Source organism: Protopterus annectens, chromosome 11.part0, assembly GCF_019279795.1.
Source record: "Protopterus annectens isolate FY-2018-M chromosome 11.part0, PAN1.0, whole genome shotgun sequence".
NCBI classification, from domain to species: Eukaryota; Metazoa; Chordata; order Ceratodontiformes; family Protopteridae; genus Protopterus; species Protopterus annectens.
This window is the reverse complement of record NC_056745.1, coordinates 418,854,381-418,874,854: the sequence shown is the minus strand read 5'-3', so window position 1 is coordinate 418,874,854 and position 20,474 is coordinate 418,854,381.

The window sequence follows — 20,474 nt, the reverse complement described above, 5'->3', positions numbered from 1 at the left end:
CAGGATGCATATGTCGTGACCGCAGGGATGTTCAGATGACAGGTGCTTATATCCCCTACGCATACAGGCCTTCGATTGTCAGGGTGTTGCTGTGGTGCTTTGGGTTTGGTCTTGTCCGCCCAGTGTACGGAACTGCCCTGACCGTGTACGAATGTTAGATGAGTCACATGGGCACGTTTTGTCCGTGTCTATGGTACCATGTCACCCCCCCCAATTATTCATAACCGTGTGCGCCGATTGGCCGGTGTACCCGTTGTAGATTTTGTTATACTAATTGCACACAGTCTGGTCGAACGGACCTATTTCCATTACTAACCCTCGGTATGTATGACCTGTGTCGCAATATTACATGGGTTTACCATTGCGTGACAGCTTTCACTGAGCCACAGACATGTCCGTTGCTTGGTTTGGGCCGGTTCCGCTGTGCTACACACATTTAACATGGCGGAACAGGTTGAACAGCTCAGCCACGGGGACATCGGGTTCTCCGTCGCTGTTTAGTATTGAATCGCTATGTGGAGTTTGTTTCACAAAGCGAGACAATGTCGACATTGGTAACGGACATCTCGCGCAGTACGTCCGCACCGCCGCGGGTGACGTATGTCTGCATTTGGGCGGCGGACAGGCATTATGCTGTGCCATTATGTCTGGGAATATATGGTTTCTTGCCATAGATGATATGCCATACTAGCAATGACCCGCGTCTGGGTGTGGGTACTGCTGTATTACCCACGGGAAGAGTGGCCTTAGGTTAAGTGGTGCCCTAGGCAGAAGTTGCCACCGCAACATCACCCGCTACCCCCCTCCTGGTCTACCTACACCAAACAAAGTCTGGAAAGGTGCCCCGAGTAGAGCAACGCCCTAGACGGCTGCCTACTTGGCCTATGCCTAAGGCCGGCTATGTGTGTGGTCCCTCGGGCATCGGACTCAGGAACGCGCCATGTCTGCCGTGGGTATGTCCAGCATTACCCACATCCAGCCGTGGTGTATTGCCATGATGTTCCATGTGTACAGTGGTGCCGGTTACCATACATATGCCTTTCTCAAAAGCCGATTTCACACTTCTGAACACTACTGTGGTCTCCTTTAAGGCCCCTGAGCCAGTGGTGAACATCACTCAAACCGCTGAATCACGTACATATGCCTTCCACCAGCACCTACAGGACTGCATGGATCAGGCAATCCCATACAAAACTGAGACTCTTTGTACCACAGACAAGCATGCAGTCTGGTGGACCCCAGCCATGAACTAGCTCTACAACGACAGGAGGTAGATACTACAAGTTAAAGCGGAATACTTGTAAGGTAACACACCCTTGCTCATTATATGTGAAGAACTACAAGCTGTCATGAAATCATCCAGGGGATATTCAACAGAGAAATTAACAAGGACTCAACAGACATTCATACGTCCTTCTTTAGCTATGTTGGACACCTGGGAGGACACTCCCAGATATGCTCAAACCGGGTTCGCAATGATGTGAAGATGACTGAACCTACACACATTGCCAGCATACTGGCTGACATGTTCAGTGCTAACATTTCCCCTCCCCACATGGAGAGTTATCTATACCTGAGACTTGTAGATCCTGGAACATCTGTAACACACAGGTGGGAAATGCTGTCTCCAAGGCAGTCAACACAGCATCCATGGGACCAGATGGTGTCCCAGCTGTGTACTCCATGAACTCTATGGGGAATTAAACCCACACTTAGGACAGCTGTTTAATCTTAGCCTCACCTCAGGATACGTGCCAGTAGTAGCACAAGGCGACTGTAGTCACACTTCACATGGATGGTGCCTCCACTGACCCTGGTTATTACCATCCCATTAGCTTGACAAGCCTTATCTGCAAAGCCATGGAGAGGGATCATAATGGAACTCATAGATAAAGACATAGGGGACTCGCATACTTTGGATACAACCCAGTTTAGCTTGGTCAAGGTCAGATCATGCCTTTTACACGTGTTTGACTTTGTAGGATCAGTCACCAAGGCCATTGATGAGGGTAAAGCAGTCCATACAGCCTACCTCAACCTGGCAAAGGCCTTCGACACAATACCCCCCTCGGGTATCAGTGATAAACCCGTCATCTTGAAAGTATATCCATACATCGCCATATGGGTTGCAAACTGGCTAAGTCACAGAACACACATGGTCATAGTTGCTGGCACCATGTCATACTCACAGCCAGTCACAAGCGGTGTCCCATGGGGCCCAGTCCTGGGTCCACTATTTTTCAGCATCTACGTTTCCAAAGTACAAGCAAACACAGGGGGTTATGGGTGACAATGTTTGCAGATGACTGCAAACTGGGTGCCATAGTCAGACACACATCTGACACAGATATCCTTCAGGAGTGCCTCACAGATGTGGATAAGTGGTGCCCGAGACATGGCCTACAGCTACATGCCAGGAAATGCATAGTCATACCCTTCGAAGAACAAGGTTACCCCTAGCTACCATATAGGTGGCAATCCACTGAGCACAGAGGGAGTTACCAGGGATCTGGGGACCCGGGTTGTTGTTAACCGTAGGTAGACCTTCCACATTGCCCACATCATCATGAAGGGATTCACATCTAGATCAGGGGAGGTCATTGTCCCCTTGTACTCATCACTCATTAGACCTATGATTGGGTACAATGCCCCGTTCAGAATGTATGTGACCCGACACCTGCAGCAGCTGGAAAGGCACCAACAGTTCATCGACAAACAGATGCAGGGTCTCAGGAATATGTGTTATACTGACCAACTGAAAGAATTACAGATGTATACAGTTGCATACCACTTGCCCAGAGGTGACCTGTGCCTGGCATACAAGGCCATGTCGAACCCAGATCTGATGAGTATGCTTCACCCAAAGAAGTTAGATCCCTCAGAACCACAAGTGCAGGTGACGTACACCTTGACACTGTCATTAATAGAACGTGTTGGTGGGACAGATTCATCACCCAGACACTCACTATGCTGTGGAACAACATCCCAGTACATGTGAGGGCAGGCACCTCGCTGGCCTTCTGTTAGTATTTTGACATGGATGTCTGAATTGATTTATTTAAGTAACCTTCTAAATGAATATTTACATTACCACATTGTGAATCTTTACATTTCGTTGGTCTATTTTACATTAGTCATAATCATACGGTTTATCTGTGTATATTATGGTTCATTTATATTACTAGGTGTCTGCAGTTCTTTTAATATATTGGCACAGTCCGTAGAACATATATATGTAGCTTACACAGTCAGACATTTGGAAAACATTATGTTGGTTCATCTTTCATATATATACATATATTTCTATTTCTCTATGAAGAATGTACCTTTCAAAGCAATGTCTGATGTCCTCACTGTGTGGAATCTGTAACCCAAGTAAAGTTTGTTTGCTTGTTTGCCTTTAAGGCATGTAAGTAATACCTAGCACATCTAATTTACTGACCAATTAAGGGTTTTACATGTAGTAGGTTGGACTGCATTGTATGTATTCTGAATAAGTCTGCTTATGAAGCAGACGAAAAGAGCTTCAATAAACTATGGTGACTGCATTTAATTCCTGGTGTGCTCTGAGTGGTCACTGACGGTGTCTACAGTACCTCGTCTTTGCTTTGGACTTCATCGGCTGGTTGTCTGTGTTTGTTGTATGGGGAATGTCAAGTGTAGTCCCTATGTGTATTACTTGTGTAATGCCTTACTACGGCAGTGTAATTCCACCGGGTTTGCAGTTATGGATGCTTGTCCATCCATGTGAATTGCCTACTGGACACTGGTATACGGCTGTACACATTTCACACCTGCATTTTGCAATCTCCGGTAGATGGTTTGCATTATTAGCGGAGAGTAAGGCAGGTGCTACGCACATCCCTCCCACGGGCGGACAAAGGATTGCCTGCGAAACAACACCGAGGCCAGATTCTACATACCCAGACTCCCTTGACTGCAACAGTCGACAGTACCCATTACACATCCTTCATGTGTGCGGGACTGTGATGTGGACGCAGTTCTATGGACCCGGCACCCTGGGTATTTCTGTGCATGTGTGCTGCATTTCATGGACAGCTATCATCAACATTGAACACGCTTGTGGTGCATATGTGTACCTGTGACGTGGTGACGACAATGAGATCACGTGAGTAATGCAGGAAGCTAGCAGGCATTCCATGAATGGAATTTTTGGGTCCTACAATGGACACCGATGTGCATATGTCAAGTTAGATGTTGCTGAACTGTGTCCACCTGCCCAGTGCTTTTCACTGCTGGTGTATGTTCCCCAATCGCGGATGTCTGTTTCACTACCCAGTCTACATGGTGCTACATAACCAGGTGATTTAGTACTGTGAACAAATGACATACATCCAAAGATGCTGGTTAGCAACTGCTTCATATAAACCTCAGACATCCCAATGGGACATATCCGTCACCGTATTTCCAATATAACACCACCGAAACATGTTGATTACCTATGTTTTCATTTAACCATGTTGTCTTCATAGGTGGGAATGCCATAGTTTACATATCCTACTTGACGTTGTGTGTGTGCCATTAGTATGTGTTCCACAGGTTGCACATCTGTTCCGCTGTACGGTAGCGGGTGCTCCTCATTCTGTTGCTGGCAGATTGAGTGCTGTGTACGCCGGTGTTGGCACGACGGTCCGGCTTTGTATGTGGAATGTCAACTGTAGTCCCTATGTGTATTTCCTGTGTTATGCCTTACCGCGGCTATGTAATTTACCTGGGTTTGCAGTTGTGGGTGCCATCTTGGCCATACGGGTGTCCATCCATGAGAATTGCCTACTGGACACTAGTATAGGGCTGTACACATTCCACACCTGCATTTAGCATTCTCCGGTGGATGGTTTGCATTATTAGCGGAGAGTAAGGCAGGTGCTACGCACACATCCCTCCCACGGGGCGCGACAAAGGATTGCCTGCGAAACAACACCGAGCCCAGAGTCTACATACCCAGAATCCCTTGACTGCAACAATCGACAGTACCCATTACACATCCTTCATGTGTGCGGGACTGTGATGTGGACGCAGTTCTATGGACCTGGTACCCTGGGTATTTCTGTGCATCTGTGCTGCATTACATGGACAGCTATCAGCAACATTAAACACGCTTGCGGTGCATATGTGTACCTGTGACGACAATGAGTTCAGGTACGCATTGAAATAAGACATTATTCTGTTCTTTCCACAATTTTTGGGTCCTACAATGGACACCACTGTGCATATGTAAAGTGTAGAGCTTGTCGGACTGTGTCCTTGTGAGCAGTGGGTTTCACTGATGCTGTGTGTTCAGTAGTCGCGGATGTCTGCTTGTCTACCCATACTGTGTAGTGCTACAGGAACCATGTCTTCTGACACCAGAACCCAATGGTGTACATCCAATGTTGCAGGTTAGCAACCACTTTCATACCCAGCGGTCACGATTGGGTGGTATTGCCACTTTATTATCGGAACAACACCTCCAGACTGTGTACATCACGGGAACTTTAGGCCAGTCTTACCGGCCATTTGCAATTGTAATTAGCACACGTGTCAATACATGTATGATAAGACATATTATCATGCAGAAGTTAATCTCTGTTATTTGGACATTGGCTTCTGCTATTGGCATCCGTTGCTGCGAGTGTTGCCAGTTACCATACACATTGCTTGCTCAGAGGCAGACTACACAATTCTGCACACTACTGTGGTCTCCTTTAAGGACCCTGAGCCAGTGGTCGACAGTACTGCAGCCACTGCATCAATCACATTTGCCATCTACCAGTACCTACAGGACTGCATGAACCTGGCATTCACTTAACCAACTGTGGTTCATTGTACCAATGCCAAGCATCCAGTGTGGTGTACCCCAGCCATACACAGGATGTACAACATGAGGAGGTGGCTACTACAAGGTGGAGCAGACACCTTGTGAGGTATGACACCCTTGGTCATCATATGTGTAGAGTTACACACTGTCGTGCCATGGTCCAGGGCACATTCCACAGATATACCTACATGGACCTGGCTGACAATCATACCACCGTCAGTTGCTATGCTCAACACCTGGGAGGTCACTCCCACATATGCACTGACTGGGTTCACAAAGAGGTGGAGTTTACTCAACATACACACATTGCCAACAAACAGGCTGACAAGTCCAGTATGGACATCTCCACACCCTCCCCCACACATGAGGAGATGTCTGTACCAGCGGTTTGTGGTCAACAAATGTTCTGTGACACACAGGTGGGACATGCTCTCTCCAGGGTAGTGGACATAGCATCCATGAGACCAGCTGGTGACCCCACTGTTACTCCACTATCTCATTGAGGTATTAGACCCACAGTTAGGACAGCTATTTCTTTGTAGCCTCACCTCAGGTAAGGTACCCAGGTTGTGTCGCATGGCAACTGTAGTCCCACGTCACAGGGCCAATGCCTCCACTGAGCCTGGTTATTACTGTCCCATTACCATGAGGAGACCTATCTGCAAAGACATGGGGAGGGATCATACTGCGGCTCGTATATCACTGCATAGGGGACATACATACTTTGCATCCAACACGGCTTGTCTTGTTCAGGGGCAGTTCATGCCTTTAAAGCATGGGTGAAATTTTCGGGACAGTCACCGAGGCCATTGATGGGGGTGTTGCAGTCCATACAGCCTACCTCGACCTGGCAAAGGCCTTCATCACATTACCCCCCTCAAGTATCGTTGATAAACCCATTGGCTGGGATGTGGACACGTACATCACAGAATGTGTTGGAAACTGTCTATGCGACACAACCCACACGGTCATAGTTGCTGGCAGCGTGTCAGACCTACTGCCTGTCGCAAGTGGTGTCCCATGGGGCCCTTCCGTGGGTCCACTCCTGTCATACATCTAGATTTCCATGGTACAGGCACACACAGGGGTTTTGTGGGCAACATTGTTTGTAGATGACTGCAAAACAGGTGCCATAGTGGGACGGACATCTGACACAGATATCCTTCGAAGGGGCCTCCCAGATATGCATATCTGCTGTCAGGGACATGTCCCACAGCTAAATGCTAAGTAATGCAACATCATACCTGTGGAGAACTACTAGGTCACCCCTGTCCAGCATATAGGTGGCTGTCCACTCAGCACAGGGGTGATTACCAGGGATCAGGGGACAGAGTTTGTCGGTCACCATTCATTCAACACACACGTTGCTATCGTGGTTGTGTGGGACTTCTACATTGCCCACCTGTTTGTGCAGGGATTCACATCTACAGCAGGCTAGGTCATTGTCTCCTTGTACCCATTACGTGTTACACCTATGATTTACTACATTGCCCCATTCAGACTGTATCTGACCATACACCTACAGCAGCTGGGAAGCCCTCATAGGTTAATTGTTGTACAGATGCAGGATGACATCATTTTGTGTAATGCTGCCCCACTTGTAGGATCCCTGCCACATTACGTCACATACCTGCTGTTTAGTGTTGACCTGTGCCTGACATACGAGGCCATGTCAACCCATATGTCATGTGTATGCTTCACCTACTGTATCTGCATCCCCCAGAACCACTAGGGCAGGTGACATTTACCTTGTCACGGTCATTAATGGGGTGTGTTTGAGTGACACATATATCACCCAGACACTCATAATGCTGTGGATCTACATCACAGTACATGTGAGACAGAGATCCTTCCTAGCCTTGTTCGCGGGTATGTTGTCCATTGGATGGAGAATTGCAGGTATATGCCAGGGATTACATCATTATCACTGCTTGACGGAGGTACAGCAAAATCATGAGTATTTTATCTGAAGCACAGAAGGTTGGCAAAGTCATCCTAACTATGGTGTAGTGTTATGGCTGAACCTGGGACGATGGCCTACCCTGTACCTATGGTCATATGAACCTATATTCATAGTTTGTCACATTTACAATTGTCTATCCCTATACTCTTTCTCCAGTGTATATTTCTGTGGCACATGATTGTCCTCTGTATTACATGCAGGTATGCTGTGTACAGTGCACATACGTCACAGTTGATGACAGTGTATCTGTGTCCCTAACACTGTGATACTGAGGACTACCACACATCCTTCACAACATTACATGCATATGTCCATTCTATTCTTCTTTGGCCTATGGGGGGGTGTTAAGGCAAACATTACACAAGTCCCTGTTTGTGCATGCTTCATGTTGGTGTTTGACCAGGCTCCGTTGCAGTCGTGTGTTGGACAGTAGTGTTTCTGTGTGTTTGCCATGTGTTTTTATTGCCGGTACATCTGTGGGAGTTGTGGTTGGCACATGTTCCTCTTTGCAGGGACACCCATCTTGGGGTTTGTGTCATGCATCTGCACTTGGCACCTGCCATATGTCCTGTACTATTCCCACAGTCGTGTATGCCTTCATGCACTACTACTGCGTGTTACTGGCTGTTTGTATGTGGTACACATGGACATTGTGATGGTTGGCTTGACCTATTCCCATGCTAGAACGTACACATCTGTCAATTAAGTTGTTTAAATCAAACTGTAACACTCATTCGTATTTTCAAAATGACAGTCAATAACACAGGAAGCTGAGATTAATAACGTTTTATTACTGTGCAGCAGGAGGCAAAGAACTATGCAGTAAAAGTGTAGACATTTGTTGTACTCTATACATGTTACATCTGTATGAGCATTGTGTATACTATCATCTTTTGCACACATTAATGATGTGGTCAGTCACAAGGCATTTACATCGCTAGAGTCCACAACGTTGTATTCCTACAACAGTGCTCAGGTAATGCTTATTAAATGTTTTCCCATGAGGATAGCACAACCTTGCGAGCCACATATTCCATTAGACTGTACTTTGGTAAATTCTGCTCTGTCACGGTTCCAACACTGTTCAGATCCGGTCCTCACTCCATTTCCTACTAGGTTCCTTTGTCTCTCTGCTGAGCAGCTGTACTCTGTGTTACAGCTCACAAGCCTATCCTCCTCAGTGGAAGGATGACAGATATACCTGTACATACATGTATTATTCTCTAACCGAGCAGATGACTAATGCTGAATGACATACACCTGCTGCACTGGTTACTGCTAGGGTCAGGGTTCAATCACACTGCAGCTACACTACAGGCAATTACATGCATGATAAGCTCTACTGCCATATTGTAAGATAGAATAATATGCATTATACACTATTTGCTTCTAAAGTTGCACGTCATATATATGTTTAAATATGTATTTTGCTAACATTCTCCCTCCTTTGATTGCTTCTATTCTATCCAGAAACATATACAACATTATTTCATTCCCTAGCCTCTTCCTCTCTGGAACGTTTAACTAGGCAAGTAATTTGTTGTACATTTCAAGAAGGATTGCATTTTCTATTGACAAATACCACTACAGGTCTTGATACATAGTCTCGGGTACAGATATGTCGCCAGAGTCCCTGACTAATACTTACATGCAAAGTATGGCCCAATAGACACATGCTCCCAATATGAGCAGAACAACACAAATGGCAATCATGATATTCAGTATGACTGACCCCATCCACCAAATGGTTTGTGGAAATGGTTCGTCAGTGGGTTTGGGCCTGGTTCCGCCATGGATGACACCTGCTGTATTACCTCTAGGTGGGCGTTGATTTTGGTCTTTTCATGTGGTAGTTGGACACAGCGATCTTCTTTAATAAGCGCGCACGTACCAATTCTCGGCGCCACGGTGCAGTCGTGCGCTATTACATTTTGTGACACAACAGTTCTCATTGCATCCAGTTCATCAGTCACAAGTTCAAGAGCGGAAAGTCACATTCATCATCCCTCCGACAGGTTTTGATAACTTCCTCTGTTCCCTGATTGATTTCACTACTCCACAAGCTGGGAGTGTTCCAGCCCAGGTTATGACGCTGTCACACAAGTCCATATGAATCGGTATTCCTTTATCTCTTGCAGAAGACTGGAATGTCAGAACAGCTTCCATTTCACCCACTGGATTACTAGGTTTCTCGACTGTGTTCCCAGTTCTTCGAGCTATATGTGTTATAGTTCGTTTCGCACCCAGAGGCAATTGTGCAGTATGTCATGTGACTGGAGCCAGATAACCCAAATAACAACTGCCGGACCAATTCCCAGGTAACCATTGATATGCTTTTTCCCACAAACAACATAACAATATTCTACTTTACTACTGATGCGGGTTACCTCTGCATGTAACATTTTCCTGTCTCTAACAGAGGACTGTTTATACAATTCAGGATGTTTCTGCACATCCTTCCACATTGTTCTCATGATGTTTCAATACAAATAATGAATGGTGCTACAAGTAGTACTGTGATCTTTGGCTGTTATATGACATTCGTAAGACACAGTTATGTTACAAATACTCCCACAAACTGAAACTGTATCATGTTTATGATAACATACAATTCCTTTTGTGTAACAGGTAAGTACAGTGCCACGTTGTCCTGTGATCTCACAGAACCTGTATCAAAGTGTAAATATTCACAAGTCTCAATCTATCCCCAAGGGGACAACATGCATCGGAAGTCCTCCATATGATGTACGTATGGCAGTACAAACACAGCAATTTAAAGTGTTCATAGTCTGTATATGCACACACGTCATGCCTAGGTATTTGTTGAAGTGTGGAAGACACTCTGTGGCCAGTTCATCACGTATCAGTATTTGTATCCGTGTAGTTATGTGCAGGTAAGGTCCCAGCAAATGTAAAGTAAACACAAACATGGTTAATAGGTGTATAATCATTAGGACAGCAAACAAAAATGTCTTTGGGGTTGCTTTGTATTGTTATACAGTCTTGCCCGGGTGATTCAGGCTCTATGGTATATCAGCTACAAGATGTCAATCAGACTTGATATCCTTTACTGGTTTGAAAAATGTGAGGTGGACCCAGGACGACCTCTCTGCAAACTTTACTGCAGTAGGCGTTGCCAACAGGAGCTGGTACAGACCTTCACACTTTCCACTTGCCAATAATGTTCTTTGGATAACAGTGACATACACACAGGATACTGGTGTCAGCTATGCGTCCGTCTTCGTTTGCTCTTTATCTGTAAAAGACTTTAACTGAAGAACAGTGTTATTGGTTAACAATCCTCTCATGTCACCTGCTAATGAGCCATCGACCTCCGGCTCTGCAGGCATGACAGCTTTCCACTCTGGCACATGATATGCCATTCCACATACTACTTCGAAGTGCGTGCAGCACTTTACATTTGGAACTGTTGTCATGCTCAGCAATGCTAGAGGTAGACAGCACATGTAACTCATCTGGATGTCACCCACCAACCTCCTCTACTTATTTCTCGGGATCCCACTTTACGGCGCCAGCAGTCATGCTGACTGTGGGTTGTACATGCAATTTACATTCATGGAAATACAAAATAATCCCCCAGGTTGCGTGATTGTCTGGTTCACTACATGTGTTCTATTGTCACTGTAGCTTCTTTACAGCAAGCCAGATCTAGGGATACTTTATTTTACTGGCACCTTTGCCACTGCTGCTGCATCTGGATTCATGGTTGGGAATGCTTCTACCCATTATGATTATATATATGTGTAATCACTAAACAGTATTTGTTCCCTTCACATTTATTCAGATGTATGAACTCCATACAAATAGTACGGAACAGTTATGGTGGTGTAGGTAAACTCACTCCCTTTGGTTTAAATGCTCCCTGTGCATGATATCTACTGCAAATGTGACACGCTGCTCATGATGTTTGTATGTGGTTCGTAATTCCGTATGTTAGGGGTATTCTGTTAACCAAATGTACCATCCCCCCTGTTGAGACATGTCTCTACCCATGGCTCCACAAAGCCGCATATCTGAATACATTAGACGTTAATATTGGCTTTATCACTGTGGATATGTGCAGTCCGTGTTCAGGGATTGCTCCTCGCCATACCCACGTCGGCTTTTCTGCTTTCGTAGTTGATGTTTGCATTGTTTGTAAAATTTCTACATCTAAACTGTCTGAGGTTTGTCATTCCTCATTCACACAAACACTTTCCAACTGTGAGACTGCTTGTTTTGCAGATGCATGAGCTCATGCCTTACCTTTCCTACTGTTATCCTGTTGCTTTCTATGACCTGCACATTTACAATTACCTACTTTAGTGGGTAACTGAATGGAGTCTAATGCATTCAAGATCAATTGCGCATGATTAATCGGTTTACCGGTGGATGTTATCATTCCGCTATTCTTCCACTGCTGCTCATAAACATGCACTGTACAGACAACATACTGACTATCGGGACATATGTCCACACATCAGTTTTCCGCTACAGTACAAGCACGTGTTAAAGCTATCTATTCTGCTGCTTGAGCAGACACGTTATGCTGCAGGGTTTGGCCGTCTACAATCTCATTATCAATAACTACTGCATACCCTACTTGATTCGTTCCTGTTGGACTCTGTCTACATGATCCATACACATTAATTGTCACCTCTGCATCATCTAAGGGTATATCAGTGATATCATGTCTGTGTGTAGTTATTTAATCCATTTCGTATAGGCAACTGTGTGGTGTGCCATACACAGGTGTCGGACGTGACGTTGATAGGTTTCATGTTGTACAACGTTCAATCACCATATGAGGTTGACTCAGTGGTATGGTCAAACAAGACAAATGTCTAGCACGGGTCAGGAATGCTATCTTCTCTTGCAGCAGACTGATCGCAACTGCATGACACATTCTCACAGTGAGAGGGTGGTCTAGTAACATTAAGGCCGGGGCCTGTACTGCCATGGGTGTTACAACAACTGCCTGTACACAATGTGGCACTGACCATGCCACAGTGTCCAACTGCAATGAGTAGTGAGCTATGTAGCGTTGCTTACTTCCATGCTGTTGCATCAAGACTGACGTCATATATCTCCGCTTACAATCTACAGTCTGACAACATGTGTTATGATTATTCAGGAGACCTACTACAGATGTTGAAGCTATCAATCGTTCTAGTCTGCAGAAAGCTGTTTCTGCTACTGTAATCCAGTGTAGTATGTGTTGTGCTGCCATAGGTGTATTAAAGATTAAGGCAGACAATACAGCGGATTCCAAAGCATTGTTTGGTAACCAGCTTTGACAAATGTTAGTCGGCCCAGACAGGACTTCATTCCCTTCTTGTTTGTTGGCTTGTGTGCTTATGAAATTGCTACCGTCCTATCGTAATGTGATGTTCTACCCTACTTGGATACCACATATCCCAGGTACTTGACCTGTATTCTCTGTAGTTGCAATTTATGCTTGCTTACTTTATGTCCCTGTTCTGCTGAATATCTGAATAATGCTATTGTATCTTCCATACATTGCTGCTGGGTAGGGGCCGCAAGCAGAATATCATCCACATAAAGTAGAACTTGACTGGCCCCGGGTGGAGTTAACACAGAATGTAGCTAGCCATCTCCTGTGGGAATAACGTTGTACTTTCACAGTATCCCCGCGATAGCGGGTATGGCTGTATCTGTTACCCTGAATGTACATACAAAGCAATACGGACTATCTGGATGTATAGGTATTGCAAAGGAAGCATAGCTTATATGTACCACGGTAAGATACTTCTGTGGCGTGTTCATAGCATTGAATATAGTGTGTGGGTCTGGCACCATCGCTACCCTAAGTATTATTACATGATTTACAGCTTGTACATACTGTACCATCCGCCATTCCCCTTTGTTTTCCGATCAGAAGATACAGGGGTATTGCATGGTGAATAGCGATTACTTTGTAGATGGGGAATTCCCTCTGTGACTTTACAGATATCTTCTGGTGTCCACGGTCTATACACTACGGGGTTGGGTCCTGGCCTTCCTGTCCTGCATGAGGGTTCGGTACTTCAATTAATTGACAGATATCCTCACTCTGTTCTAGTGACTGTCTTCTTACTCGGGTGTCCCTAGGTATGTTACGAGTTCGGGATGTGGTTTCAATAGCTTCTGTTACATTTGGTCGTTGTGCTACCTCTGTTGCCACAGGATAACGTGTGGGGACTAGCCTGCCCTCCCGCTTCATATCCTGGATGTGGTATCGGAGGTGGTAGGGTGTTGTGGGGGGGGGCTATCGGTACTACTGGATTATGATCTTCTCTGTGTGCGTATGATGCTTTGACATTTGTAGTGTTCTGTTCCCTTCAGTTCACTACCTCAATCCACCTATGTGCATGACGGATACCCAATTGTCGCTGTTTTGTCGCCTGCACATCTTAGGGCTGCCACCTTTTCAAATGCACAATGTGGGACATTAGTGTTCAGAATGTGTAATTTTCCAGGAAAAGCATACCCACGGCCAGTACATAGGACAGGATTTCACTTTTGCCAGGAGAGCGACCAATTGTTGTAGCATTTCAGTTGCTTATTCTGTTTATTATGATATTTTGTTGTTCCAGATACAAAATTACTGTTTTATGCTACCATTTTGAAATATATCTGGGAAATGTTTGTCCTGAGATATCAGGACATTTGCCATTTGTTCGGTTTGTTTGCAGGACACAACTGGCCAAAGAGGGACTGTCCCTCTCAGGGTGGAACAGGTGTTTACCGTAGAACATGTGCATCACATTTTCAGGGATTACAATGTTTCAGTAACGATATTTTGTGTAATATACCATCAATGTCATATTTATTACCCCATTTTGCTGGATAACTCACATTATGTGCTCTCTGCGATTGCATATACTTAACGTCACCCGTCAAACGCGGATCACATGATCTGTTTCTTCAATAATCTCCCATATCCTCTACACGACTGCTACGTACCCTTCTCTCATACCACGTGGTGTCTCCTTCCCTGTATCCACTGTAGTGTCTACAATGACTATTTACTCTGCTGTGTGTTCCCCTGACCTATGTTCAGATTTAACAGTATTTGGATAGGTCTTGACCGCTATCACAACTGTTAACAGAAACACAATGTAGTCTGGTCCCTGATCTACAATAGAGACAAAGAGGCAAACACTCCTTACCTGAGCCTCCTGTTTAAGGCTGCACGATTTCTTCTTGGGATCCAGTTTTCCGCTTTTCAGCCACAGATCAGACAGTAAACAGCCTCTTTACACACAACAATTTAGTCGGAGGTCTTTTCATTCAAGAAGAACCATTTAGGCAAATTCTCCTGCGTAGATGTCTAACCAGCCATGCACTCTGACCTGTAGCTTACCAAGGGAATTCCGGATTACAAGGATCACAATGTCAAATAAGTTGTTAAAACCAGACTGTAGTTATCAGTAGGCTTTTCTAAGTGACAGTCAATAACACAGGAGGCTCGGGTTCAGAAAGTTTTAGTAGTGTACACAGCCAGGCTAAATCATATACAGTCCAAGTATAAGAGTTTTGTCTGACTCTATACAGTAAGCAGTTTCTTTATATAGTGTTTACAATCAGCTTTTGCCCACCTTACTGACGTGGTCGGTCACAGGGCATTTCCATCACTATGGTCCACAATAGTCTATACATACGTGGGTGCTGGGGTCGTGCTTTTAAAATGTTTTCCCATGAGAATAACACAGCCTTGCAAGGCACCTTGTCAATTACACTGTCCTTCTGTGATTGTAACTGTTTCAAGGACCCTAGACTGTTCCGATACAGTACTCAGTTAATTTCTTAATACGTTGCTTTGTCTCTCTGGTAAGGAGTTGTACTGTTATCTTCGATTGAGCTCACAAGGCCATCCTCCTCAGAGGAAGGGGTGATGTTATGCATGTACATACATTTATTGTTCTGTAACCCAGCAGATATTTAATGCTGACAGACATAAGCCTGCTGTACTGGTTACTGCCAGGATCAGAATTCCATCACACTACAGCTTAGCTTCACCAATTACATGCAGGCTTACTTCTACTGCCATATTGTACGGTACAAATCAATGCATTATATAGTATTTCGAGTCTAAACTGGCACTTCATATGTGTTTCTATTATATATTTTTCGAACAACATCCATCCGGCCATATGCATGTTGTTCCGTCCTTTACCTTGACCGTGTGTATTTGGCCGTCCGGCAATGCTACTCTCCACATGTGATGTCCCACCTTCCCCTTCTTTGCCTGTAGCACCCTTTTAGGACGTCCTGTTTGATAGGCACGTGTTCCGCTATATGTGATCGACTTCACTGCATAGCTAAACATCGATGCGGTGGTTCAACAACCCGACTTGTCCACATGTGTACAGTTATGTGCACCGTGTCGTATGCAAACCTATATGGTTTCGACGGGTACATACCACATGCGGATGTACACATTCTGCAGACACATTCACATGCAGCCATTTACATATCTGTACCTGAGGTGGGTTGGTGACGTGGGGTACGTATTTGGCCGCGTGGCATTGCCTAACACAAACATCTTACCACATTTCAGGTATGCACATTGTGTGTGGGTGTATAGCTGCACACGGATGCTAGCAGGTTAGGGTGCACAGGTGTACATGGGTGGGACTGACATGTACAATGAGGCTATTGTGTATTACATCTGAATGCATGGGTTCTGCTTCTGGATATTACACTTCAACATACGCCATCCAGTGTATGCGACAGAGACGTTGCTGGGTGTGGGATATGTTGCTATGCACATGTTTGCCTGTGTTTAAGGTATCTTGATTCCTTACTGTTGTTATGTCGACACAGCTACCCGGCTATGTACTCTCACAACTGCTTGTGACCATTATGGTTGGCACCTTTTCCAATGCCCATAGTGGGGCATGTTATGTGGAAACTTCGCAATTTGCAGGACTACACATACCCACGGCAAGTGCAGTTGACAGAACTTCACTTGTTTGCCATACTATAAGCTTATTCTGTAAGCATTTGGGTTCCTTATTCATTTTCTTATGCCATGTATGTGTTTCATATACAAATGTATATGTTTTATACTACTATTACATGTATATTGCGGGAATATTTTTGGCAGGGGATCTGAGGTCATTTTCCATTTTTCCGATTGTTGCAGGGACACAACTGTCCAATCAGGGACTGTCCATGGCACATTGGGACAGCTGGTAACCCTGGTGACCATGCCCATGTCGCTACTGGGGTTGCCACCTTTTCCAGTTTCCAAGCTGGGATAGTTCCGGGACTCACATCTGACTTTACAGGCCGACACATACACACGGTCACTATATAGCATAGAACTTCACTTGTTTGCCTAAGTAAAAGCTTATTGTTGTGGCAATTTGCTTGCTTATTCTGTTTCTTGTGACATTTAGGTATTTCAGTTACAGAAATAACCAATTCATGCTACCATTACATTAAATACGGGATATCATTATGTCCTACAATCTTAGCACATTTGCCATTTTAATACGTTTTTTCGGGACACAACTGCCCATAGAGAGACTGCCCCACCCAAAGTGGGACAGGTGGTGACCTTAGTCGCTGCTCCTATGTCGGTGCGGCGCGCTGACATGCTGCTGTACACCTTCTCTGAGTGTAACCACTGACGGTGCATTGCGGGACAAACGCGGTCTTATGCGTATCCTTTGCTCCTTGGATGGGTACACTTAAGCCTTCGTGGCTTGTATTTGCTTCTCCGTTTATTTGGGACGGGTACTATGCTGCATACTCTACGTGCATTTCATTCTGCACGGGACCTGGCTGCTGCCATTACTATTATGGGCGGACCGTGGCTGTCAGCACATTAGGTTGCTCACCTCATGCTGGCTTAGACACGCCTCCAGACGCATCCTACCTGGGCTCGCTCACGTACACTACGCACGTGTCTGTGGTTGCGGTGCACTCTCATTAATATGCATATGGCGCTACTGCGCCGGCTATTCACTGCACCGCCGGCGCAGACCTTACACCGGCCTTGCGCCGAGCTTCATGAATCCCGGGGAGAATGTGGAATAAAGCAGGGCTGCACAGCTAGTAGTGTAATTTTCTCATTAGTTATGAATGTAATAGTCAAAAAAAATAATAAAATGTGAAGTAGCAGTGGATACAAAATTACGAAGGAAATAAAGTTGCCAGTAATGTATAATTATGCAGATGATATTGTATTAATTGATAAAAATAAAGTATGGATGGAAAAAGTCAATGAAAAATTAAGTATACGTTTAAAAAATTGGTTTAAATATAAATGAAGAGAAAAGTAAAGGATTTGGTTTTGAAGGTGTGATAGGAGATATTGAGTTCAATAAAAAATATATAGATATATTGGGAATAATATTTGGAAGGAATGAATACAGGCAACAACAGTGGGATAATGTACTCAAAGAAGTAAAGGATATGACTAATTTTTGATTTTTGGAAATCATATTGATTTTCATAAAGAAAAAGCACACTTGTTGAATTGCTTATGTTGTTAAGATCTATATGATTCCTATTAAGTATGAAAAGGAACTAATGATGATTATATTTTCTTTTATATGGGGCTGTAGACTGAATCCAATCAAGAGAGGGATTCTATATATGAAAGAAGAGCAAGGAGGCATGGGTTTAATCAACCCAGTAGTACATGCAGCATCTTTAATTTTACATAAGGTATTAAAAGGAGCTATGAAGAAAAATAAAAACTTGATAGAAATTATACTATATTATAAATACAAAGAACTGTAGGAAGGAATGGAAGTTAAAAAATAAGTAAAAACATTGTGAATGAAGAAATTATTATCATAACAAACTTGTGCTATGGAAAATAAAAAAGAATATATGTGAGAAAAATAGAAAGGAATAGTACTTGAGTATTATGAAAGCATTTTATTACATTGATCCATGGAAAGATTTACAAATAGATAAGAAAAAAGCTCTAATGATGAGATATAATAACTATAAAATGATTAAAGAATGTAACGACTTTTTATGGAAATTGTCTATTAGAATATTGCTTGTTAAGGCAAATATGCCATACAAAAAAGGTAGATAGAATATATAATAAATGTGGAGAATTTGAGTCTACTGAGCATGTGTTTTTAAAATGTGAAAGAGTTAATAATTTCTGGAAAGAAATATGTAAATATAATAGGGTGAAATGTTTGTTAAAATGTGATCAAATTAATATGGACATAATAGAATTTGGTTATTATGGTGTACAAAAACAGGCAGAAGTGAAGAAAATGGACAGAATAATATTTTATGTTTCATGGACTATATGGAACGAGAGACTAAATGAAATTAAATATAATTGAAAATGGACTTTGACAAAGATTTTGGAGAAAATAATGTTTTGGTTGTGGATAAAAGAGAGGGGAGGGAATGCTTAAACTGAAGTATATAATGTATGGAGATTTGTAAATAGATGTAAATAATGTAAATATGTAAATAATATGTAATGTACATATCAATAAAAAAAACACTTTTTTTCCACAGGGGAACGCATTTATGTGTGATGCATTTTTCTTCTGGCTTCTATTCCAGGTGCGTAGGCGGCCCACAGATGCATAAAGTGAGCGAAGTACTGATGGAGCAAGAGACCAATTTCAGAAATGGTGATGGTGTTGGTATTTCTGGTGCTGTCAGTCAGACAGCAGATGAGTTTATCAGGTCAGAAATTGAGAAGGTGTGTGAAACAAATAACGGACCAATGAAGATGGTAGGAAAGGCAGTAGAGACTTTTCAGAAGCAGTTACAAGCAATGGATGTATCTTTAGTGGATTCAGATAGAGTCTTTCAGCAAAACCTTTTCTAGTCAGAGAGTCCTACACAAGAGTGTGTTTTCACAACCCTCCAGTTGGGAGGGTTGTGGGATGATATATTGTTAGGCATGGTTAATAAAAGTGATCTGGAAGATGGTAAGGACATGTCACTGGGAGAGATGATGGGCAGGATACAGAACATAGAAGTGCAGCAGAGTGATAGCATGAGGGCTGAGAAAAAATCATATGCAGAAACAGTCAAAGAAGGAATGTGTGGTAAGAAAGAAGGAAAAGAAAAAGAAGTAAGTTTGAGGAAAAAGAGATTGTTTAAAGTGCAAATCAAACAGAAGGAAGATAAAGAAATGAACAGATATAAGATATGGGGTGAAGTTATTAAGACGCTCGGGGTTAAAACTAATGAGGCAAGAGCATTCATCGATATTAATAAAGAATGTTTTTGTGACATTATTTTTGAGGCTGGGAAGATAATGAAAAGATTGGGTCTATATTAGAATATCAAAGTTTCACAAGCTGCAAATAGCGAAACTGCAGAAAACTGAATTTTTTCCTAGGGAATTCGGTTGTCCGTTTCTGTCGCTTCGCACTTTTCAGCACTGTGGTGGAACGTTACGGGTCGGGTTCAGGTAAATGTGAGATTGGGTGCTGGTTAGGTGAGTTAGGGGTAGGGCATGAATCAGGTAAGTGTGCGATTGTGTGGACATGAGGGTTTGGGCAGGTTAGGTGAGTTAGGGTTAGGGCACGGGTCAGGTATGTGTGTGATTGTGTGGATGTGAGGTTTAGGGTGGGTTAGGTGAGTTAGGGTTAGGACGGGGGTCAGGTAAGTGTGTGATTGTGTGGACGTGAGGGTTAGGGCAGGTTAGGTGAGTTAGGGTTAGGGAGCGGATCAGGTAAGTGTGTG